This window comes from Grampus griseus, assembly GCF_964374135.1.
Source record: "Grampus griseus genome assembly, chromosome: Y".
Taxonomy (NCBI): domain Eukaryota; kingdom Metazoa; phylum Chordata; class Mammalia; order Artiodactyla; family Delphinidae; genus Grampus; species Grampus griseus.
Genome location: NC_139016.1, coordinates 15,845,912 through 15,871,986, shown reverse-complemented (window position 1 = coordinate 15,871,986; position 26,075 = coordinate 15,845,912). Strand labels below are relative to the sequence as shown.

General features: G+C 46.3%; 1 pseudogene across 1 annotated transcript in view; it reads left to right on the top strand.

Moving 5' to 3' along the window:
• LOC309817701 (collectrin-like) overlaps positions 1-26,075 on the top strand; it is a 37,064-nt pseudogene that overhangs the window by 8,696 nt on the left and 2,293 nt on the right. The window contains exons 3-4 of the transcript in view: positions 12,892-13,005; positions 17,666-17,860. The product of the transcript in view is annotated as a collectrin-like (transcript). The remainder of the gene's footprint in view (positions 1-12,891; positions 13,006-17,665; positions 17,861-26,075) is intronic.

The following is a 26,075-nucleotide window of genomic DNA, read 5'->3' as shown; positions in this document are numbered from 1 at the left end:
TATGGATAGTGCAGAAAACTTAGAGCTACTGAGATGCACTGGGTGGAAGATGTAAAGAGTAACTCACTAAAGATAGTCAAATAATGAACAGAGTAATGAAGACTCTTCGTCCCACCTTTCACTCAGTCCTAACTACGGGATCTCATATCAAGCGCGATCACCTCCAGTGACACAGGGCTCAGTGTCTCCTCTGCATATTTGGGAACGTACCGCCAGCCTACCCTTGACCCAGTATAAGCTGGATTGACTCTGCCAGAGGGTGTTCTTCCTAAAGCGAGGTCCTGGCCACATCCATGAAGGACTTGCAGGAGAGCTGAACGGGTCCAGTCACCATGACCCCAAGCGGGCAGTGGAAGAGAAGGTCGAGGTTCCGAGAGGCAGAGGGCGAGGCCCTGCAGAGCGGGTGCGGCGTGTCCACGGCCTTCCCCGCAGGACAGGGGCGGGGATGGGTCCCGGTGCGGGTGCACCACGCAGCCCGCTGGGAGCTGACAGCTGGGTCCGTGTGATGGGCGCCCACTAGCGCCCAGGCCACACTAGTGGCCCCCTTGCACGTTCCCCTGCCCACCTCAGGTCAGGCAGAGCTGCTAGCAGAGAGAGGAGTCGTCTGCGAGAGGAGAGAGGGGCACATCCCTCCCCAGCTCGCAGACGTTCCCAGGGCCACTTCCAACTGCCACCGGAGTAGCAGCACCTGGAGCGCGAGCCACCGTGATGGTGTCCCCAGCCACTGCCACTGTCCCGTGGGTGGAACAGAAACCGGCGCCTGCCTCTTAGCTGGAGAAGTCTGAAGGCAAAGGCTGGCTTGAGCCTCCATGGCTGGGTGAGAGAGGGCGGCTTTGCCAACAGCCTGCACTGGGACGGCTGCCTGCACTGGGGCGGCTGCCCGCCCGGCCCGGGGCCAAGCAGAGGCCTCCGGAGGGAGCTGCACGAGTCGCTGCCTGTGGGGCCCGAGATCCAAGTGCAGGGCAAAGGGAAGGCGGCAGAGCGGGCAGGGAGGGGCGAGATGGAAGCCTTCGGCCCTGGCCAGAGTGCGTCGTCCTTGTCAGGGGAAGGGGCAGTGCACAGGTCCCCAGACGGTCTCCTGAGGCCCCCCGGGTGCACTCTGGGTGGAGAACGCTAGGACCCGCCCCGGCAGGGTCCACCAGCGGCCAGAGGGCAGCACAAGGAGCCTGGCTAGGGAAAAAGAAGCTTGCCTTTTTCTCTCCTGTCGGATCCCCGCGCTCTCCCACCTCCCTTTTCCATCCCCCGGTGAGCGGGACTGCGGGGAGGTAAGGGGCGAAGCGCAGGAGGGGTGGAGCCAGGAGAGTAAAAGAACAGAGCAGGCCGCTGAGGCCAGCACGGCCCGGGGCGAGGGAAGCCCTGTGTTAGGGGCGGGAAGACAGTTCGTCTAGGTTTTGATCAGACCAGACCGGCCTGAGCTCTTTAAGGGCCAGAAGTGACAGGCAAGCTCCATCGCGCCTCCTCGAGATGCTGTCAGGGAGTGAGGGAGAGAAAGAGCTGACAGAGCGCCCAAGGCAGTGGCGTGAGAAGCAGAAGCCTCTTCTTCACGGCGCTCCCCTGAGGCCGCCTGTGCCCTACACTGCTGGATGGGGGCCAGAGAATTAAGTAACCTCTGTTGGAAGCCTGCTGTGTAGGCTGCTAGGTAGGCCCTGAGATGTAAATGGTGGGTAAATCCAGGTCGCACACAGCACAGGCCCACACCCAAGAAGCCGGCCCTGGGAGTCATGGAAGACGGACGAAATGTGACAGAAACAAGACAGTTCCTTTGAAAGCATTACTTACAAATCTTGATATCCAGTGGTTTTCTTGCTCTTCCCTGGATTTTCTTAAAAGTAGAACGGAAGAGGGAAGGACAAGTTTATGTTGTCTGAAAGTAGAAAGTTCTGGTTTCATTGGATCAGATTACTTGAAGGTTTCTTGGGACTTTGATTGAAGATGGTAAACAGGTGTTTTCAAGTTTTTATAATAAGGTTTAGGCCAGGTTTTCTGAAATAGTTTCATAGGAATTTTTAAATGTTGAAAGTATTATCTCAGGAAAATATGATTGAGTTTAAACTTTAGTCTATTTTCCAGGAAAACTGAGAAATCTAGTTGCCTGGTTTACTCCAATATTGGTTGTTTAGAATAATTTATCATTTTTAGCAGGAGAGGCAGAAGTCTAACTCAGGCCTAGCGTTCCCTTTCTGAGTAACATGATGTAGGGCACGGAATGGATTTCTTCCTCTGCCTAATTATTCAAGGATAAGCCTTGTGATCTAAGAACGAACGACATGCTCTTGTATCCACGGTAAGGGGATTAACGGTCTCGTGCCTGTTAAACAGCAGCCCAGCTCCTGTTTAGTCCTTTGATTTCCAGAAACAAGAGCCCGATCCTTCCCACCCTAGTTGGCCCTGTCTGGCGCCACTGATGAGGAGTGGCAGTGGAGCCAGTTCTGAGACAGTTACCTTCAGACCAGGGCTCCCCACACTTGAGGGATGGGAGTGGCCCTTTCTACCCTTTTAGTGATTTGCTGACAGGAGCGACTGTATATGTGTAAATACTACAGCTTTGCGAAGCAGTCGGACAAAATTGTTATTCCAGTGAATACAAAGAGTTCCATCAGACCCATCTATATTTACAGATATTGAAAGTGTAGGTTTGCTGTTTAGCTGTGCTGATGCCATTTCAGTCATTTATTTATTTATTATTTTTATTGAGGTATAATGGACAGATCCCGTTGTATTAGTTGCGGGTATACGGCACAATGATTTGATATTTGTGTGTATTGTGAAATGATCACCTCAGTAAGTCTAGTTAACATCCGTCACCGTGCATCGTGATGTAATCTTTTTTCTTGTGCTGAGAACTTTGTAAGATTTAGGCATTTCAGTTTATTCATTACATCAAAACATACTTTAAAAGACACGTTTAGTTCAGTAAGTGCTGTCGGCTGATTAATGTTTCATTTTGTGCAAATCTTAGAGGACATTCAGTGTGGTCACATTTAGAAGAAAGGGCGTGGAAGAAGTCACGCTGGTTGGACATAATCTATCACTGGAAGGAATCTGCGTCTTTTGGTCGCCAAGTAAATTATCTACCGAAACCCGTAAAATCACTCTTCGTGGTACTCCCTTTAGCACCCACTTTCCTTACATGTACACTTCCTCTTGGCTACCTCTATCTGCACTATATTCAGGAGTCTTCTTACACTAGAGAGTTGTCTGTGTTATGTTGTCTGAATATTTGTGATTGGGGAAACAAAGTTTTAGGGAAGCAATCTCCCTCCTTTCCTTCCTCCCTTTTCTGTTATTGCCGTGCTGGCCCAATTTACTTTCTCAGTTACTCTCTCTTGGAGTAATGTAGAAACAGTGAGTAAAAACAGTGGAGCTCATTACTCCGTTCTGTTAGTTCATTCATCCACCTATTCACATCACAGTCACTGAGCGCCCACACGGGCCACACTTCAGGAATACAGGGCTGCACAGGGCAGGGTGGACTTGGGCCTTGGCCTCGTGGCCCAGGGCCCAGAGAGGTCTTGTGTTGCACATGGACAGAGTGTTTGATAGGCTCCCAGGGAACGCTCAGCTGATAAAATTGAAAACGGTGCTCAAAGCTTGGAGACTATGAAGCTCTACTGTGGGTAGAAATTAGAGCCCCTCCTGACAAAGACTGTGGACAAACCACGTGGAATCCAGAAGCCCTGTGCCCTCCCCTCTGTCCTGGGTCTGTTCGCCGACGGAGCATGGAGCCTCGTGGGCAGATCCGGCCATCTCGGGAGTTTTGGCTCCCACTTTGGTTTTAATCTTCTGGTGAGCTCACACTGTGACCTTGATCTTCAAGCGTCTTAATAGCACTAAACTCCTAGACCCGGCACTTATGGGCAGGGTCGTGCAATCTAAATGCCCCTGCAGTAGAACGCTTTTCCTAACCCTCCCTAACCATAGCGGCTAATCCTTGTTAGCTCTCGGTAAACATCTGTGAGTGAATGCTTGACGTCCTGGCTCTTAAACCAGGGCCCCGTCTACTGGGCTGCAGTGGACACAAGCAGACGGTGTCCCACCCACCATTTCTCCCTCGTGTTGCACCTGAGTCCCCTGGGCGGATACTCCCACGGTGAAGGTGGCGGGAATGGCCACAGTAGAAGGAGCTCCCGGCCGCCTGCATTTTATCTCTTGTTGGACCTCAGTGTCTTACTCTTGAGGTAGCCAGGACATCCGTTAATTTCCCAAAGGGTCATCCAGACAAGGAGGAAGCCCCAGCCCACGGGGGTGTCTCCATCGTCCTCTGCAGCCTCTGCCTTGCAGCTGGCTCCAGAAGCAGGGCTGTGCTTTCCCCTGGCCCTTTCCCCACAAGCTCGCTACTTTGGGAAGTGGGTTTACTCATTACCAGTTCAACCGCCTGGATCGGAACAAAATGTAAACACATCTCTGTAGTTCTGTTTCTGTAGTTGATATTTGTAGAGCAGAAGCTTACTGTTTTGTGTGCTTAAAACCTTTGACTTACTTTTCCTGGCTAAACCATCATGTAGGAGGGATACTTACTGCTCTTCTACTGAGGAAGACCCTAAGCAGTTAACCGTACCCTCACTGACACACGAAGGTCTCAAGCCCTTTCTGGTAACTCACGCAGAGTGCAGTGCCTTGTCTCATGTCTAGCAAATGGCAGGGAGTAAACTTCAGAATAAAAGCTTGATTTATAGAGTTTCAGCCCAGGTTGTTTTGTATGTAACAGTAACTGTCTCCATTGAAAATGTTGAGTTTAATATTTTCAGCCAGCAATTTTAATGTTTTGGACATCTTTATTTCTAAGTAGATAACATATTTTCCTGTTATTTGCTGAGGTGCTGTGTTAAAGCCTGAGTTGCCACCCAGTGGAAACACGGAATGAAGGACTTGAATTCGTAGTAAGGGATAGCGGGTTCCATGGTGATGGGGACAGAGGAAGCGCTTGGGCCACAGTGTGTCGATGCAGCTTGTGGGCATCCCTCCTCCTGCCTTGGTTTCTTCACAGCACATCTCCCCACCTGTCAGTGTGTGTACATTTATTTAAATGTTTACCTTCTGTCTCTGCCCCCTTAGAAAGCGTGCTCCATGGGAGGGAGAAGGGGCTTTGCTATGTTTACAGCTCATTCTCTGACCCTCTAAAGGGGAAACCTTGAAATTCATGTTTGAACAGTATTTGAAGTGGCTTTAGATGGAAAGAACAATACAGGCTAAGTGTCCAAATGACCATTTACTTGGTTTCCGGCCCCCTGTATTATGCTAGCAATATTACTTTGTATATATATATTTTTTGATTTATATAAACGGCTTGTGCTACCCATAATATGCCACTTCCCATCTTTTTCATTTGACAGTGTATTTTTGAGATATACCTGTTTAAAAAAAATGTGTAACTCTAGATCGGTAGTTCCCAACTGGGGGTGATTTTTGTCCTTCAGCGAGTGTTTGGCAGTGGCTGGAGACATGTGTGATTGTTTTTACTGGAGGAGGTCCTGATGATATCGAGTCCACAGAGGCCGGGTTTGCTTCTAAACATCCTGCAACGCACAGGGCATCCACATCATAGAATTATCTGGCCCAGACCGAACGGTGCAGAAACCCTGGGCTCTTTCTTTCCTTTAATCTGTGGAATAGTAGTCCCTTGATAGCAATACCATATTTACTTTATCCCTTCCCCTGTTGGTGGACATTTAGGTTCTTCCAATGCTCTGCTCTGACAAAGGGGGCTGCGAAGAACATCCTCACCAGTGTGTGTGTGTGTGTGTGTGTGTGTGTGTGTCTGTGTGTGTGTGTGTGTGTGTCTGTGTGTGTCTGTGTGTGTGTGTGTCTGTGTGTGTAAGAGTGTTTCTGGTGGCCGCACTGCGTTCTAGGAAACACTTCCAAATGCCGCTTCAGAAGGGCTGGACCTATCGACACCCACAGCACTGCCTGGGATTCCAGTTCTCTGCATCATTTCCAGCATTTGATATTTTTTAACTTTTCAATTTTTGCGAGACTGAAGATGATAAATGAGTAGCTCATTTTAAAAAACCGCATTGTCTGATTGTTAATAAGGCCCAAAACATGAGTCATTCGCACCCCACAGCATTCTGCAAAGTGGGGGATATGTTTTTGCCAAGCACACACCACTTCATTTTGTTCCTCTCTGTGTCTTTGAAAAAGGCACATTTTGGGAGACCGGGCGTGATGTTTCTGCCAGTAGAGGGCACTGTCCCTCAGTGGCTCTCCACCAGTGTCATTGTGCACCGCGCGCCCTGCCCCTCGCCCCCCAAACATCTGGCAGGGCCTGGAGATGCGTTGTATGTTTACAATATGGATTATCTACTGGCACCTAGAGGACAGAGACCAGGGATTTTGCTAAAACCCTACAATGCAGAGGTCTGCACCCCACAAACAAGGCTTGTCTGGCCCCAACAGAGCCAGGGTGGAGAAACCATCATGTGGATGAAATCCTAATGTTTGAATCTTTGAAAGAAAGACCATGACAATCTCTAGGATAATGAAGCTATTTTAGTATTATTTAAAATAAGAACCACCTTTAAACCGTATGAAGTGGGCAGTAGGGGAGACGCACGCCTTCCTGAGAAGGGTCTTCTCAGGGGCAAAGGCAGCAAGGGTGGGAGGGCAGGAGGGAGTGCAGGCCTGGACGTCAGCGGTGCTTCTTCGGGGCGGGCTCTGCAGGTAGGAGAGGTGGCTCTGGGGCTTGGCAGCTCCTGGCTGGAGTGGAGGGAGCTGGCCTGGCGGTCCGTGCTAGTGACTCAGGCAGGGGTAGGGCAGGGGTCAGCTGGGTAAAAGAAATGTGGGTTTGAGTGTCAGGAGGAGGTGGCCTTGGCTCTCAGGACTCAAGGGGGACGTCAGGCTGCAGGAGGCACAGGCCCGGGAGCGGTGATCCGCTCCCATCTCTGCAGCGAGGCTCTGTGACTGTGCCCTGGGCCGGTGGTGGGGGTGGGGGTGGGGGTGGGGATGAGGGTGGGGGGGTGGGGGGTGCGGGTGGGGGGGTGGCGGTGGGGGTGTGTGGGATGGGCCTCACAGCAGGGTGGGCGTCACGCAGGGCTGCTGTCAGGCCGGGGCTCAGTGTCCTCTTCTCGGAGGCGGTTGCACCGGGAGCAGATGCTTCTTCTCAGAGGCCTCGGCCTGGGCACAAAGGCAGGGACCACTCCATTCCTCAACACGGGCCGGAAGGCCGACAGCCTGGGCTCGGGGCTCTCAGACCTCAGAGGCCCGTCGAGCCGCCTTTGTCCTTGCTCGCGTCGGCTGAGGGCCCTCAGCGCGGTCTCCTTGGCACAGGGTTCCGGGGACTCCTGGCTGGGCGGACACGTGGACAAGCTGCTTAGGCTTTCAACGGGGGCGGTACGGACGCCCACCAGGCTCTGCGTGTGGCAGGAGAGGCGGGCGTTCCACCGGGACCTCATCGTGAAACCGTTGCCACGGCCGGAAAACCCCAGCCTCGAGAAGGTGCGGAGGGGCGGCCCTCTGGGAAGGCGCCTCCAGGCCTGGAGCACCAAGGACCCGCGGACCGCGTAGTACTTCCAGCTGCGCAGGATGGCGGGGAGCGGCCTGCTGCGGAACCAGAGCCCGCGATCCCGGCGGTGGCGGCGGCGGCGGTGGCACAGGATTTGGCACCCGGCCCGGCCCATCGGGAGGCAGGTGCCGCGGGCGGGCCCGGTGCATGGGAACCGTGGGGACCGGCGCTTCCGGGCGTGGGCTGGCTGCGTGGCCTTGGCCGTGCCCAGGTACCTGCTCAGGTAGCTGCCCATGCTCGCGGGTCAGTGGGGTCGGACCTTCGACGGGCTTTGGCTTCTGGGCGGCCCCGAAGTCTGTAGACGTCAAGCTTATGACGCTGAGGCGACCATTGGCATCCGGGTGGGGGATGGTTCGCGGGGCGTTGGAACCTCTGGGCACGAGGTCCTGCGCGCGCCAGGCCAGGGCCTCTCGGACTCACTCGGGGCCTCTCGGACTCACTCGGGACCTCTCGGACTCACTCGGGCCCTCTGGGACTCACTCGGGGCCTCTCGGACTCACTCGGGGCCTCTCGGACTCACTCGGGGCCTCGCGGAGCCACTCGGGGCCTCGCGGAGCCACTCGGGGCCTCGCGGGGCGCCCCTGTGTTCTGAGCATAGGGGATCCTCCAGCTCCCACTGCTGGCCCAGGCGCTTGGCTCTGGGTGGCGCGGGAGCCCTCCACTTTTTGCCCTTGACATTTAAAGGGAGGAAATATAATAATTTGTACCAGGTCCTGAAAATTGACTGAAGGGCACTCTCTTTCATTACTGTAAAAATGGACAAAATGCACTTGAATGCTCCTTTAAGGGAAAAGAGCGAAGTTACTTGTATTTCTACAGAGGCTAGAATGGTTGCTAATGTCACTTTGTGTAATTTTATTCTTAAGGACCTGGTGAAAGCCTTTCGGGACTTATTTTTTAACCTGGACAGCACTGATTCCATGTGGACTCTCCTGAAGATTTCAGTCCTCATCCATTCACAGATAGATAGTGTTCTCTCTCAACACTAATAAGATTTCTCGTCTTTCATTTCTACTGATAATGAATAGTTGAAAATTTCCTGCTTCCAAAACAAACTTTGCAAGGGCTGTTGGGTAACTGATGACAGTGCTGAGGTTTGGAGGTCTGTTCACGGTGGTGTGAATCAATCTCTTGTGAAAATTTTCCTCAAAAGCACACGCAGAAGGGACCTATTCGGCCAGCTCCATGGCTGGCATGGGAGACGGAAAGTAGAAGCCTGCAGTGAATCCAAAAGCGGTCAACAGATTCTGTCCACATGTGACAGGTGGATGGTTGAATGGTGAGGACACTAAACAGAGTTTAATGAGGAAGCCCCAGAAGGTTTCTGAGGTCAGAGAGAGGCCACATGTTTTGGGATGCCACGGTGTGGTCAGCTGGTGAGTGTGGGGGATGAGATCCCTAACACTGTCCGCTCACTGATGAATTCCTGTTGTTATTCTTGTTTTGGTCCGATTCCTTATTTAAGAATGATCCCCAGGTATATGATTTTGAAAACAGAGAAATTCCAATGGTATAATTTTCTTTTTCTTTTTCTTTATATTTTTCCTTATTAGTCATCCATCTGTACACATCAGTGTATCCACCATTTTGTTCGCTCGCTCCATGAGTAATAATCATTCTAACCGGCAGCATTCCTTGAGAACTTAGTTTACTTTTCAAGCTGGGACCCTCTTAATCACTTTGCTCACATCAGCTCATTTAGCCCTCACAACAACCCTTTGAGGAAGGTGGCATGGGTATTCCCATTCTCATGAGGTGGATGAGAAAACTGAGGCGCAGAGACATTACGTGGCCTACTCAAGATGTCAAGTCAGCAAGGGGCAGGGGTCAGGTTTGAACCCAGGCAGTCTGACTGCAGAATCCACCATCTCTGCCAGTGCGTAGGGTTGCTTATCCCAGGATCCTCCGAGGGCAGGCCCCGTGCTGGGTGCTGGGGATGCAGTGCAGCTAAAACCAGGCTTATCCTTGCCCTTGGGGAGCTTATAGTAGTGGAATTTGTTGCATATTAATGAACCAAATGCAAGTGTGTAATCTTGACAAGCATTACAGGGAGGAGAAGTACGTAGGGGCTTTGGCCTCACGAGGGGCCGCAGGAACTGGCATTTGTGTGAGGTCTAAAGCAGGAGTAAAAGTGAACCAGGGGATGAAAGGAAAGAGGGTGGAGGGACCAGCACATGCAAAGGCTTATTATAGGAAGGAACTTGGGGAGAGTGAAGGGTGGAAGGAGGGCAAGGTGCCTGGAAGTGGAGCAGTGGGGAGGACTATGGTGCATGATGAGCTTCGGGCGGAAGGAAGGGTCAGGCCAAAGAATGTGTGGGCTGTGTTGAGGAGTTTTGATGTTTTTTATATATATATATTTATTTATTTAAATTAGTGGATCCATTTATTTATTTATTTTTGGCTGCGTTGGGTCTTTGTTGCTGTGCACGGGCTTTTCTCTAGTTGCAGCGAGCGGGGGCTACTCTTCGTTGCTGCGCACGGGCTTCTCATTGCGGTGGCTTCTCGTTGCAGAACACGGGCTCTAGGCATGCCGGCTTCCGTAGTTGTGGCACGTGGGCTCTAGAACGCAGGCTCAGTAGTTGTGGCACGCGGGCTCAGTAGTTGCGGCTCACGGGCTCTAGAGCGCAGCCTCAGTAGTTGTGGCGCCCGGGCTTAGCTGCTCCATGGCACGTGGGGTCTTCCCGGACCAGGGCTCGAACCCACGTCCCCTGCATTGCCAGGCGGGCTGCTAACCACTGCACCATCAGGGAAGTCGTTGATATTATCTGTAAAGCGACGAGGAGTTTCGTGGAAGGAGTGTCATGACAGAATTTGTGTTTACAAGACACTTTGGCCACAGTGTGGAAGACAGAGAGTCCAGGCGCCTGGAGTCGAGAGGAGGACCCAGTTGGGCAGCAGGTGGAGTAGTGCAGGTGGGAGATGATACCTATTTGGAGTATGGTGTATTGGTGGAGAGAGGGGGCAGGGAAGGGATTTCAGAGCCACGGGGATGGGCTGAGAAGGAAGAGAGGACAACGGGTCAAGGATAAGCTTTTGTTTCTAATTATGCAACTGGATGCATGATGGCCCATTTATGAGTCAGGGAACCAAGAACCAACAAGAAAACCATGGCTTGCTTATCCCAGGATCCTCTGAGGGCAGGCCCCGTGCTGGGTGCTGGGGATGCAGTGCAGCTAAAACCAGGCTTATCCTTGCCCTTGGGGAGCTATAATAGTGGAATTTGTTGCATATTAATGAACGAAATACAAGACTGTACTCTGTGTCGGTGGTGGGGGTTGGGGTGGGGGGGGTGCAGGTAGAGGTGCGGGGGATCGGGTTGGTGGTGGGGGTTGGGGGGGGCCTCACAGCAGGGTGAGCAGTAGGCAGGGCTGCTGTCTGGCCGGGGCTCTGTTTCCTCTTCTCGGAGGCGGTTGCACCGGGAGCAGATGCTTCTTCTCAGAGGCCTCGGCCTGGACACAAAGGCAGGGAGCACTCCATTTCTCAACACGGGCCGGAAGGCCGACAGCCTGGGCTTGGGGCTCTCAGACCTCAGAGGCCCGTCGAGCCGCCTTTGTCCTTGCTCGCGTCGGCTGAGGGCCCTCAGCGCGGTCTCCTTGGCACAGGGTTCCGGGGACTCCTGGCTGGGCGGACACGTGGACAAGCTGCTTAGGCTTTCAACGGGGGCGGTACGGACGCCCACCAGGCTCTGCGTGTGGCAGGAGAGGCGGGCGTTCCACCGGGACCTCATCGTGAAACCGTTGCCACGGCCGGGAATCCCCATCCCCAAGAAGGTGCGGAGGGGCGGCCAACTGGGAAGGCGCCTCCAGGCCTGGAGCACCAAGGACCCGCGGACCGGGTAGTCCTTCCAGCTGCGCAGGGCTGCGGGCAGCGGCCTGCTGTGGAACCAGAGCCCGCTGTCCTAGCGGCGGCGTCCCAGGATTTGGTACCCGTCCCGACCCATCGGGAGACAGCTGCCGCGGGTGGGCCCGGTGCATGGGAACCATAGGGACTGGCGCTTCCGGGCGTGGGCTGGCTGCGTAGCCTTGGCCGTGCCCAGGTACCTGCTCAGGTAGCTGCCCATGCTCACGGGTCGGCGGGGTCGGACCTTCGACGGGCTTTGGCTTCTGGGCGGCCCCGAAGTCTGTAGACGCGAAGCTTAACGGCGCTGAGGCGACCGTTGGCATCGGGTGTGGGACGGCTGTTGGGGTGTCAGAACCTCTGGGCACGAGGTCCTGCGCGGGTCAGGCCAGCGCCCCACGGACTCAGGGCCTCTCGGAGTCACTCGGGGCCTCTTGGAGTCACTCGGGGCCTCGTGGACTCACTTGGGGCCTCGCTCGGGGCCTCGCGGGGCGCCCCTGTATTCTGAGCATAGGGGATCCTTCAGCTCCCACTGCTGGCCCAGGCGCTTGGCTCTGGGTGGCGGGGGAGCCCTCCACTTTTTGCCCTTGACATTTAAAGGGAGAAAATATAATAATTTGTACCAGGTCCTGAAAATTACAGAAAATTGACTGAGGGGCACTCTCTTTCATTATTGTAAAAATGAACAAAATGCACTTGAATGAATGCTTCTTTAAGGAAAAAGAGGGAATTTACTTGTATTTTTACAGAGGCTGTGTGTTTCTTCTAGAATGGTCGCTAATGTCAGTTTTTGCAATTTTGCTTGTAAGGATATGGTGAAAGCCGTTCAGGATTTATGTTTTAGCTCTGACAACGTTGGTTTGTTTTGGGTTCTTCTCTTATTTTTCTACGTTCATACATTTCATACATTCATATATAGACTGTCTAACTGAACACTATTGCCATTTCTTTCTTGTCACTTCTACTGGTGATCCAGGTATACAGACTAGAGTGAGGCCCATTTCCAACTTATAGTTGGGAGCAGGTACCCGCAAAAACAGTGTCCAAAGCCTGCTGGTAAATGTTACAGCACTTCAGTCTGGAGGTCTGTTGTTGGGCCAACCCCTGTTACTGGAGTAGGAGAGGGGTGGAAACAGTGGCCAACAGAGAAAGCAAGTCCTCGATCAACAGATTTGTCTGGTTCTGAGAGGTGGAAGGCTGAATGAAGAGGACACTGAGAAGATCCTGATGAGGAAACACAAAAGCATTTTGTGTCAGAGAGAGAGGCCAAGAGTTGAAGAAACAGGGATGCTGTCAGCTAACAGGTGATGAAGAATGAGATACCTAATGCCCTCTACTGAGCCATTCCCTTTGTTTCTTTTTTGGTAGATTCCTTGTTTTAGGAATGATCCCCAAGTCTATGATTTTGAAATAAAGGAAATTTCCTATATTATTTTCTTCTTAGTAGGACATTTCTTCACCTCTTAAGATGGTAATAACACCGGAGTGGAATGTCTAATGCAATTTGGTATTATTCACTCATAATGTACTTTTTTTCTTCTCATCATCTGCAGAATTTCCCACGTCCTACTTTGCAGTGTAACCCAGTGGGTGTCATTCTGGTTTGTGGTTACCAGTCCTTCAAGGAATCACACCCTTCCTGCTGTTGAGGTACAGCCAGCCATAAGGTAATCACCGCTAAATATGCCTTCCACTGGTGAATCAAGTTATTGATTAATTCAGCTGTTTTCATAGATTTTGAAGACTTCTCTCTCTGGTTCCAAGTGATTTATTTATTAAGATGCCAAAGGTTTCATTTTGTTATCTTGGAATAGAGATTAGTATAGATCAGTGGTTCTCATCCAGGGGCAGTTTTGCCTCCAGGAAACATTAGACAATGTCTGGAGATGTTGTTGTACAGTGCTGGTGACGGAGTAGGCAGAAGTTAGGGACGCCAGTTAACATCCTCCTGTGCTCAGGATAGCACTTCACAACAAAGAACTATTCAACCCCAAATATCCATTGTGCTGTGGCTGAGAAGCCCTGGTTTATACATTAGGTAAGAAGGTTTAGTACTGTCTTCTTTTGGCGAGAACACCTTATACGGCACTATTGTGTGATGGTTCATCATGTGCCTTCTCGAGCCCAAATGCTTATGTGTTTTTTGGGTTTTTTTTTAGGGGAGTATAGTTGCTTTACAATGTTGTGTTAGTTTCTGCTGTACAGCAAAGTGAAAGTCTTTACCTTTAAAAGATAATTTTTTGAAAAAAAGGTAAAAGCATGACTTTCATACAAATTAAAAATGAATGCTATCAAAGATTTTATTATCTTATTAGTTAATGAGGGAACTAGTAAGATGTTAAAACCAGTTTAAAGGAGACTTCAAGGCAGCATGCAAATGCAGGAATTGAAGAATGGTCATGTTTATTTATTAAAAGATACACCAGTCTATCCATTGACGGTGCTCCACCAGACACAATTCACCTTGATTTTCTGTGGACAAGAATCATTTACATTGTATCAGTTTTCTCCAACTTACACATATGCAAAATAACTCAAAAACAATAAAAGGTGGAAACTGTCCAGAAAGGTAGATTTGCAGGACTCTCAGTCATATTTTTTGCCCATTTGAAGTTTTACCCATTTTTTCCTGACAGTTCCCCATCTCCTCTCCTTGGGATTATAACAAACTTTCAGAAGTGAAATGTATTCTTTTCTGCCCAGAAGCAGAGGAAGCAGTTTGTTTTTATTTCAATTAATATGCACTTTATGTGTGTCAAAACGTCATATCCCACACATGATTGGTGTTGGGCAAAGGTGTATTGGAAGAATGAGTTCACAAATTAAACTATTTCCTGAAAAAGAATGAAACAAAGTTCACTCTTCTTACAAAGGATTTATTTACAAGTTACTGAAAAGCATATTTTTTCTCGTTACCAAAGAGAAATAGCTAGTGAAAGAACTCATCTGCTCTTTGTAAAATATCAGTGTTTAAGATAATGAGTGTATAATCAAATGCCAAATGTTTTTGTGTGAATAATCATCTGTTTCCCTTGCTGAAGCAAAGGCATTGAGGCTCTATACCCATGGGGAATGATTTAACAAGGGTTTCTTTGTTTTGTTTTTTTAATAAATAAATAAATTTATTTTGGCTGCATTGGGTCTTCGTTGCTGTGCGCAGGCTTTCTCTAGTTGCGGCGAGCGGGGGCTGCTCTTCGTTGCGGTGCGCGGGCTTCTCATTGCGGTGGCTTCTCTTGTTGGGGAGCACGGGCTGTAGGCGCACAGGCTTCAGTAGTTGTGGCTCGCGGGCTGTAGAGCGCAGGCTCAGTAGCTGTGGCACACGGACTTAGTTGCTCCGCGACATGTGGGATCTTCCCAGACCAGGGCTTGAACCCGTGTCCCCTGCATTGGCAGGCAGATTATTAACCACTGCGCCACCAGGGAAGCCCTAACAAGGTTTGAGCTAAATTGTTTCTGTGCTTTTGCCAGTAAGAATACTGCTAAGAGCCACTACTTAGGGAGTAAGAATTAGGAATATTGTATTTCATGAGAAAAGGGATTTTTATTCAAGCCCTGTGATGAGGGAGGGCTACAAGGAAAATGAAGGCACTGTGGTTAAAGCAGGCTTCAGTTAATGTGAGGAGGAGGAGTGAGTGTTTACGGTGAAGGTCGAAAATCTAGATGAATATGTTCACAACACAATGTCTGTTTCAAAGGCCCTAGTAGGAAGGGCTATTGAGGGGGTGAGAATGGCCAATAGAATGGGAATTTATGTCCGGGAATGGATAGGGCTCATCAGGATTGTATGAAAATAAAGGAAACAGTACCAAGAGGGAAGGATAGAGTGAAAAGAAAGGAGATGGTACCTAGAAGGCAGGTAGTAGGAATTTCAAGGCTGAAGAGCCTATGTGGTTGGGCAAAATAATGCTAGTTCCGCCTAATGCTTGCATAATATTTTCTGGTTCACAAGGCATGTTCTGATGCATCTGTGGCATTTAGTATCAGCACCAATCATTTGTGAGCTGTTATTATTATCTCTGCTTTATAAATGAGGAAATTGAGGCTCAGGGAGATTAACTGATTTGCTCAGGTCACCTAGAAAAATAAAGAGTGACAACTTGAACGCAGGCATGCCGCCAGCACATGCAGTGATTTTTTTTTTTTTTCCTCCCGGTCTGCTAGAGTATCCACACCTATGGAATTAGATGAGGGGATGACAGACCAGTTCTAAGATGTCTGCTTTTGATCTGTTTTGAGGGCCTGGCCTTATTCAAGGCCAATCTTGGCTAGAAGATATCCATGGTGATTGACGCCTCTTGGGGATTTCAGTGGTAGGTGGAGATATAGTTTGTACTAAACTAGAACCTCTTATCAGCCTGAGTGCTAACCAACCAGGTAGACAGAATGAGAATGCAGAGCAACTTTTCACTTTACTCTGTTATACCTTGGTAGTGGGGTTCGTTATTTTGTGGGAAGGTTTGTGTTACTGTGTTAGCAAAATTAGGTTACGAAAAAAGAAGACATTCCGTAGTTTGATTAAAATTGCATGGAAATTATCCCCTGCTGCAGATTCCCTGGCTGGGATTCTCCTTCCCATTTATGAATAATCAGGCCTCCCCATAGGATTTCATTTGCTAAAGGATACCCCGGTGCTGGTCTGCAGAGATTCTCCAGCTTTTACTCTCAGGTTCAGGATCAGTAGTCACCAGCCACATGTGGCTCTCAAGCACTTGAAATGTAGTTAGTCCAAGATTAGATATGCTCTAAGTGTAAAGTACACACCAAATTTCAACGACTTAGCACAAAATAAAATGTGAACCAACTTAAAATTGATATTACATGTTGAAATTATATTTTCTTGGATATAGTGGGCAAAATATATATATATTTTTTTAAGTATTTATTTATTTGGCTGTACTGGGTCTTAGTTGCGGCACAGGGGAGCTTTAGTTGCAGCATGTGGGATCTTTAGTTGCGGCATGTGGGATCCAGTGCCCTGACCAGGGATCGAACCTGGGTCCCCTACATTGGAAGCTCAGAGTCGTAACCACTGGACCACCGGGAAGTCCCCAAATATATGTTATTAAAATTAATTTTCCCTGTTACTATTTACTTTTTTTTTTAAACGCAGCTCCTAGAAAATGTGACATTACACGTAAGGTTCACATTATATTCTGGTTTCAGTGCTGCTCTAGAGGTTGTTGAAGTCAGCTTGCCTAGTGTGAATTCAGTAAAGGCCACACAGTATGTCCAAGAAATCTCCTCATCTAATTTGCAAATTCCAGTTAGAAATATAGTTTCAGTCAAATAAGTTTTTGCTACCAACCCCTCCCTAACTGCCACCAACCCCTCCCCCTCCCAAGTGCCACTACCACCAAAAATACAGATTTTCCCTGGGAAAAGTAATGCATTTACCTTCATATTTTTCTAGACTTTTGGACTCCTAACGCACCATTTACTTTAGTCATATGGAACTACTTGCAGCTGATGCAACAAATCATACTACATACCATGTCTCCAATTCCTATGCTCGCTGCACACTTTGGTCTAAAGAACGCCTACTTGTCCCTCAAAGCACAGCTCAAAAGTTGCCTTCTTAGGAAAGCAGCTCTGACATTTTACTATTGTGTACTTACCCCTCTGCTGTGCTCCCACTGTGCCCATATTTACCCCTTGCACTGTGATTGCACTGTGATTGTGGAGGGACTGATGGGCCACTCTTCTAGACTGTAAGCTTCTTGGGTATTTTTATTTCATTTTGTATCTCCAGTACCTAGCACAGGATCTGGTACTTAGTAAGTTTCCAGCAAATGTTTGTTGAATTGAATGAAAAAAAAAAAAAAGATCAAATTGATGGATTTGCAGCTGCTCCTGGCTTCGTGTTCTCTTTTCTCCTGCTGGTTTTGTTTTTTCTTCTCATATTTATCACCCACTTTTTGCATATTATTTTATCTTTTCAGGCTGTTGGTATTTTTGTAAGGCACCTTAAATAGAGTTCTGTCATTTTAATCTAGATGCTGCCTCTCAGGAAATAAAACATGGTGGGCAGAGCTCAAAGCTCAAGACTTCCAGTTACTTCTAGGACATTATCAACAGTGGAGGGCAGTAGTACATAGAGAAGCATCTTTCTGGCAACAAGCACTGCCACTTATAGACAGAAAACCACAGCATGATGGTCCTCATCACACTGTCTGTTCAACCTGAAGTCTCCTGCTAGGGGGATGCTCTGTTTATAGAGATAGTTATAATCATGGATAGTTATAATCATGGGGAGATAGGGTTATACCTTCTGTTTCTAATGTTTCTTCTGTCTTGTTTCATTTGTTTTTAATCATCATTGTATTTTAGAATGATTAGGAACCGGATCAACAATGCCTTCTTTTTGAATGACCAGACTCTGGAATTTTTAAGAATTCCTTCCACTCTTGCACCACCTACTGGCCCATCTGTGCCCGTCTGGATTATTATATTTGGTGTGATGTTTTGCATCATCATAGTGGCAACCATGCTATTGATTTTGTCAGGAATCTGGCAACATAGAAGGTAAGATATTTAAAGGGAGTGATTTAAAGAACATTTTCTTGTTTACTCATGACTTGGAAAAACAAGGAGAGGATTTTCCCCTAGCTGAAGAAAATGTGTTATATCTGAAATTGAAAAAATTGGTGATTTTTCAAAATATCACTTATGTTTTTGGAGACTTTTTGGAGTCTGTGTCCCTAGGTTAACTATGAGTCCTTCCAAAACTATCTTTCTTTCTATTCTATACCATGTGAATGTTTTATATCTAGAATTGGTTTTAATATCTGGGTTATGATTTTGTAAGCTGGATATACAGAGCTAAGCAGACTTTTTGGGTAGGCAGAGTTAATCTTTGCTAGTCATCCACCTCCAACGACTAGTAGTTCCATAGTCCTTTTCATGCCTCCTCACCTTGGCCTGCCTCTTCCAGTGCCTGCAGCTGCCATCTTGTTCTACACACTTTTGCAGTGTTTTATATTCCCTCCCTTTGATGGTTGCTCTCCCTCTAGTGCCTATGATTTTATATAGACCCGTGTTCTTCACAGTGGCCTTTGAATCAACTTCCTGCATCAAAATTGCCTGGAACACTTGTTTAAAATATAGGTTCCTTTGCCCTACCACAGACCCACTAAAGTCGATTCTCTGAAGGAGATGCATTCTTTTAATTGAAGTTTGTTGATGTACAATTGAAGAAAATATGTTTTAATGAATATCTAGGCTATTCTAATTCACCTAGTTTCACAGCTTCCAATTTAAGTACTTACATTTAGATTCCCACTCCTGGAGTTCATTTAGCTGGATTCTGGGGCACATGCAAACTTTGATGTCTATAAATTATTGGTATTAGAGAGTTTCAGACCAGTGGGAGAGTTATTTAGGTAGAGAGGAGACAAGATTTCTTAGCACAATGAAAGGAGAAAATAATTTTGTTTACAAGCACCTCTGATCCAGAGGGGCAGTGGAGAGTGTCCTCAACTCTTCTGTAGACACTCTGATGTGCCTAAATCTTCCCTTCTGATACCAAGGAAGAGGAATTTTGGTAAGTGGGAATCACAGGCACACACATTGGTTTTCAAAAGTGTTGGTGCCCACACGGGACATGCAGGTTGTGTTTGGCCAAGTGTGTGTTTGACGAAATGTTTTTCCTGAGACTTTCTACTTTCTATATGGTTCACCCTGGTTATTAGCAGAAGGTAATCATTTTAATTTGGGGCTTTATAATTTTTTTCACAAATGGTAAGTGAAATGCTATGGAATAAATGTGATTTACGTGTAGTGCCCAAATTAAGCTCAAAGATTAAGATCAAGTTGTACTTGCTTGATTTTCTTGCTCTTGGCATGACACATAATGCTGAGAGGCTTGGTATAAATTATTAATCTGTTTTATTTTGTTTTTCAGAATATTAAGAAATATTCTCTTGCAGTACTTGAATAACTATGTTTAATAGTTTTAAGTTTTATTTTAATCCTGAAATGCTATGATTCTATGGTTTCCAACAATTGTAACCTTTGTGAATTTACACCATCTCCTTCGTTCCCAATTTCCTCACTAGTACACTATGGTGAAGGAGGTAGAAGAATGGGCTCTGGAGATAGACTGCTTGGATTCCAAGTATTTATTGCCTAGACTCTGCTCTTGTATGTAATCCATGAACTGTGTGGATATCAGGAAATACAGGCAATGAGTCAGGGAAACCCAGCTCAAGAAGATAAGGTTGTGGTGCTAGAGTCAAGTTGGTTAAATTTTTCTTTACTGTCTGTGCATAGATAACTTTGCTCAAGTGACAGTGAGGTATGTTAGAAAGAATTAATTTGCTGAGATCAAAAGTGTTAATAGAGTTCTTGAAGTAGTGCCTGGCACTACTGCTGTTAGCTGTTACTGTTATTTTATTATCCTGCCAGTTGCTGTTCTTTCAGCTCGTTCGTTAGTCTGGGATCAGCTATCTCTTCCTTCTGAGCAGATTCTGCAGTAGTATAATAACTGAGTGTGTAGCATCATAATCTGTTGCCCGGGAGAAGGGAGGCTGTTGTCACAACCTTGCCTTCACAAATTTAGTTCATGTTCAAACCAGGAAACAGATGGACAATTCTCCTGTGTCAACCTGGAGAGCATCAATAACTAGCAAATAGACTCAGGACAGTTATGACAATCTTCTGAAGAGAAATTGATTTGTTGGGTTTTCCATTTGATACGGAAAAAATTTGGTGGGTTTTTCTTGGGCAAAGTATTGCTTCAAAGGTGGGGAGAGGGTGCAGTTCGAAGTGGGGAGAGCCCTGATCATTGTGATGAAAGCGTTTTCTAATTGTGGAAAAAAATGGGAGTTGCCCCTGAAAGTCTTTAGTGGTGAGGAAGACAAAGATTTGTTCAAGAATCCAATTCATACATTAGATAATAATGAACATAGTTTGTGTAGTACAAAATCTTAAACCTAGAAGACGAGGAGGGACCACAGGGTCATCTGAATCACCATTCTGCTTCTGCAGAGAAGAGTGCCAGTGTCCTCTAAGACATGTGCATCTTTATACTTACTACTGAAGAAATTTCTCAAGTAAAGCTTTAACTATTCTGGTAGCTGTGTCAATAACAGCATTCCACTGACTGTTCAGAACTGCTGGGTGGAAAGTATGCAGTCACTGGTGGCCCAAACTAGGTGAACTCAAATACTAGTTATACCCTTTAGCTGAGTGACCTTGGTTGCGTCATGTAGTTTCTGTGGGTCTGTTTCTCCATCTGTTATGGGGAGATAATGTCTCACAGGACTTCCATGAGGATTGGGTGAGAAAATGTGTATAAAGTACCTAGGTTATAGTATGTACTAAATAAACGGTAATTATTATTATGCAAGATGAGCTTAACCCATTTCTGTGATTAAGGGATGCTGGAAAAAGATCTCTTTTCCATCCAGATATTGCCACCATACTGCAGAAAATTTTCCAGTTCAGTGGCTTATTGCTTGAGATTTTATTAGTTAACGAACACCTATTTTAAAAGGCAAGTGATCTTATTAGGCCTGCTGTTTACTATAATAGTGGTGGACTGACTAATCAGCTCTCTAAAAAAAGAAAAAGATACCCTGATTTGTAGCATTTGCTGACTTCCTATCCAGTCTGAAGTTTCTGAATGTTTGAGTCACCTCCAGCAAGCCTGTACCAGCCAGTTTCAACTCGCCATTACAACTGCCGCCTCTTCGTGAAATAATTCGAGGAGGTTGCTTCTCTATTACCATCTAGTTGAGAACAGCAGTTAGAAGAATTGAGAGATTTGTTGAAGGAAAAAAGTTGGAAAAGTGATTTTTTTTTTCTTTTGGGGAACAGCTAGGGAGTTGGGTATGTGGGAAGACAACCAAGATTAACTGCATATACTTGACAGTGATGTCTGTACTAGATCTGTGTCTAGCCCCAGCCTGGAAGTGGATATTTTAGCTCTCTGGTCAGCTTTATAGTAATGGTGATGATGGTGACGATGTGATGTGTGTTTTAGTTGAAAGAGCACTGGATCAGTACTCCTAGTTCGGGGTTCCAGTCTCATGCCCTGGCATTTTTTAGCTGAATGACCTTGATCCAGTCAAGGTCATATATGGAAAATGAGGATAATATTTTCTTAAATAGTTACGATGATGGGAAGACAAAATTGGAGAATACACACAAGTGCTTCATACACTGGGGAGTGCTGTATCAATGTAAAGAAACATCATCATCAAAAAGCAGTTACAAAGTGCTAATTCTATGTAACCTGGCACGTGGTGCTATAACAGAAGAGTCACAGAGAGCACAATTTCAGACTTGTATGTATATAGTAGAATTGATTCATGACTCCTGCATATAAATAGACTGTGATAATGTTATTTTCTTAGGAAGGAATCTTAAACAATGATCTGTATCCATCTCTCCAGAAGCCAAGGCCCAGAGAGGTAAAAATATCTTATTCCTTTATTGACCATCCATTATGTGATAGGAGCTCTAGAATGTATTATGGAAGAGACATACATAGATAACATGGGTGGTCCTTGCCTATAAGGTGATGATAATCTTGTAGTTGTAACAAAGCCAGGTCAAGGACTCAGGACACTGAACCCTAGCTAGTGCTAGCAGTTGAGCAGAGTCACTAGTAAATTCACTTGGTTTATTTCTGTTTATATTTCTCTTCGCCTAAGGTCAATAGTAAAGGGAAGCGCATTTGGATTTCTATGATTTTTTTCACACGAGGGGTTGGGGCTCAGCCTATATTTTCATATACTGAAACTTCACATTCTTACAGTCTCAATTAAGTGAATAAATTGTCTTGAAAATAGAAATGTAAATGAAATCATAAATGTTAGAGCTAATAATCGTTTTACTTTGCTGTTCTTAAATGTACACACTCAAAAGGAATCAAATATGTGTTTTGAGCGAAGCCTGGGGAGATGAAATAGAGTTCTAGGTCTACTCCTTTCACCAGTTTCATCCCATTCTGAAAGACAAGTTGCTCTACATATTTGAGTCTCAGCTCCTGCATTTGAGAAACAGGGATAATAATAAAAACTACATAGTACTGCAGTAGGAATTAGGTGAGATGATGTGTACAAAGCACTTAGTCTGCCGTGTAATAGATACTAATTCTTATTGTTTTTGCCATCACATCACCAGTCTCACTGTGCTGCAACGCCCACTAAAATCATTCCAGCAGTGCTGCTATTTCCCCAGGACTCATCCATACTGATTATGACCACAGTCCCAGTTCCCCAATAATTAACTCTGTCCTGTTTTGAAATCATATTTGTCTGTCCTTTGTTGTTTGTCTGTTCTTGGGCCTTGGGTTTTCAGCCCTATCTTGTTTGAAGGGAGACAAAAATACTGTTTCTGCTTTCAGCTGCCACTGCTTTATCTTGAGCAAACCCTGATCCTCAACACCCCCTAGATACGTGGGCCACCCGATACAGGCAGACCTCACTTTAGTGTGCTTCACTTTATTGTGCTTCGCAGATACTGTGTTTTTTACAAATTGAAGCTTTTGGCAACCCTGCGTTGAGCAAATCTGTCAGCACCATTTTTCCAACAGCCTTCTATTGGAAGAAGATGCCACCTAGAACTTCTATAGCTAGAGAGGAGAAGTCAATGCCTGGCTTCAAAGCTTCAAAGCACAGGCTGATTCTCTTGTTAGCGGCTAATGCAGCTGGTGACTCAAAATTGAAGCCAGTGCTCGTTTACCATTGTGAAAATCCCAGGGCTCTTAGGAATTACGCTAAATCTACTCTACATGCACTCTATAAATGGAATAACAAAGCCTGGATGACAGCACATCTGTTTACAACATGATTCACTGGACATTTTAAGCCCACTGTTGAGGCCTACTGCTCAGAAAAAGATTCCTTACTGCTGGGGCTTCCCTGGTGGCGCAGTGGTTGAGAATCTGCCAGCCAATGCAGGGGACACGGGTTCGAGCACTGGTCTGGGAGGATCCCACAGCAGGGCTGTATTACACGGCAGACTAGTTGTGGCCCATGAGCCACAACTAGGCCCGTGAGCCACAACTACTGAGCCTGCGCATCTGGAGCTTGTGCTCCGCAACGAGAGGCTGCAACAGTGAGAGGCCCATGCACCGCCATGAAGAGTGGACCCCACTCGCCGCAACTAGAGAAAGCCCTCGCACAGAAATGAAGACCCAACACAGCCAAAATAAATTTATAAAATATTACTGCCCACTGACAATGCACCTAGTCACTCAAGAGCTCTGATGGAGACGTATAACAAGATTAATTTGTTTTCATGCCTGCTAATACAACATCCATTCCTCAGCCCATGGATCAAGGAGTAATTTAGACTTTCAAGTCATATTATTTAAGAAACACACTTCATAAAGCTACAGCTACCATAGATAGTGATTCCTGTGGTGGATCTGGGCAGTCAGTCAAAAACCTGGAAAGGATTCACCATTCTAGGTGCCATTAAGAACATTCATGATTCATAGGAAGGGATACAAATATCAGCATTCACAGGAGTTTGGAAGAAGTTGATTCCAATCATCACGGATAACTTTGAGGGGTTCAAGGCTTAAGTGGAGGAAGCAGCTGCGGATGTGGTGGAAAAAGCAAGAGAACTAGAACTAGAAGTGGAGCCTAAAGATGTGACTGAATCATTGCAATCCCATGACAAAACCTTAACAAATGAGGAGTTGCTTCTTATGGATGAGCCAAAAAAGTGGTTTCTTGAGATGGAATCTACTCCTAGTGAAGATGCTGTGAAGATGGTCAAAATGACAACCAGCGATTTAAAATATGACATAAATTTAGCTGATACAGCAGCGGCAGGGTTTGAGAGGATTGATTCCAATTTTGAAAGAAGTTCTCCTATGGGTAAAATGCTATCAAACAGCATTGCATGTTACATACAGAGAAGTCATTCATGAAAGGGAGTCAGTCGATGCAGCAAACATCACTTTTGTCTAATTTTAAGTAATTGCCACACCCACCCAGCCTTCAGCCACCACCCTGATCAGTCAGCAGCCGTTGACGTCAAGGCAAGACCCTCCACTAACAGAAAGGTTACAGTTCACTGAAGGCTCAGATGATGGTTAGCATTTTTTATCTCTAAAATATTTATAAATTAAGGTATGTACTGTGATTTTTTTAGACATAATGCTATTGCACATTTAATAGACTACAGTGTAGTGTTGCTCGCTTTATTGAAGTTGAACCAAACCTGCTATATCTCTGAGGTATGCCTGTACATTTTTGGTCCCCTCTTTTGCCCATCTTCTCTGTGGATTTATGAGAAATAGCCACACTAAGGCTTCTAAGAGCTACTTTCAGGTGTTTTAGTCATGCTTTTTGTTTGTTTGTTTAATCCTCTTCCTGAACCACCTGACATGCAGGAACAGCGGAAAATCATTAACACTCATTTTTATTTTTCAGGAAAAAGAATTCATGTTTTTAGCAGAACATCAAATCAAAATGATCCAGAAAGATAGTTAAGTTTTATTATACTTAGAGCAATGTGCAGGCAGTGACTCAGTTTATTACAGGACGCACTATGAAATGTGACAAAGGGCTGTATTACTGTTAGATGATAACCTTCGAGCTTCTTATCATGTCCGCCAGCCAGCAAGTTACTGACACTGCAGTTTGTGAAGCCTGGCAATGCCAAGACTGTGAACAACTAGGTCTAAGGTCACAAAAGAATAATATGTACCTAATTTGTCATGGACATGGCTCACGTTTTGATAAATTTCCACAGCGATTTTGCTCAGAATCTTTTTGATTAAGAGATCCTCCTTCTAAGGAAGAGAAACTTGTCTTCATCCATCTGCATCTTCCTTTTTTGTTCTTCCCCATTCCTTGTGATGCCTGGTGGATTATTTTTCCTTTGTGGTTGGTGGGGGAAGGGGAGGCAGGATTTCTTGCCATGATCTGCAAGTGTCCAGCTCTCTGCAATTCTTCTTCTAACTCTGTAAAAACATTTTCTTAAACTGAAGAAACCGGCAAATGAACACTGGCAACCATCATTTCTAAGACTGCTGTTGCATTGCCACCTACTTCAGAAAGCTCCATCCACAAGGATTTTTGTAATATGACTTTCATAGTTACATACACAAATTTCAGGGTAAAACTTGACTGTTAGAAACCTATTTATTTCTATGGAGAATTATTATTCACTCCAAGCCCAATGAGGAGTGACTTGGGGAGAAATTGCATGAGCTAGGCATGTTTGATGATAATTTATAAATATACATTTGTTGCTAGGGTGTCATTCTTACTGAACCATCGCTCTTTTATAATCCATGAAAAGGAAGGGAGGATGAGTGAAATTTGGAGTTTTCCTTTTTTACTGAGCCCTTTCTTTTCACTTTAGGACAAGAACTGTGTCTCTTCCAACACATAGTAGACACTCAAAACATAGTTATTGAATGAATGTTGGATACTATGAATGGAAGTGATGTGTTTGATGGTTATAGAATGTCAGTTGTCTTTTGCTTTCTGGACGACGTGGAAAGTGACGAGATACCCCTGTCTACAGGAGGAGGGGCCAAAGAATTCTAGTCCTCTGATAGGTGATTTCCCCTGGCTTCTCAACACAAGAAATTGTATGCCTACTGCAACTGGCACTGATCATTGACCACTGATGCTTGGAATGGACAGTATCTTCACCCTGAGGAAGGGAAAACACAGCAGCCTGTCCTTACCTAAGTCACTGGAACTACAACCCACCAACTTCCACTCTCAGCATTGGGCCTGTAGTGATACATTTTGACATTTGAAAG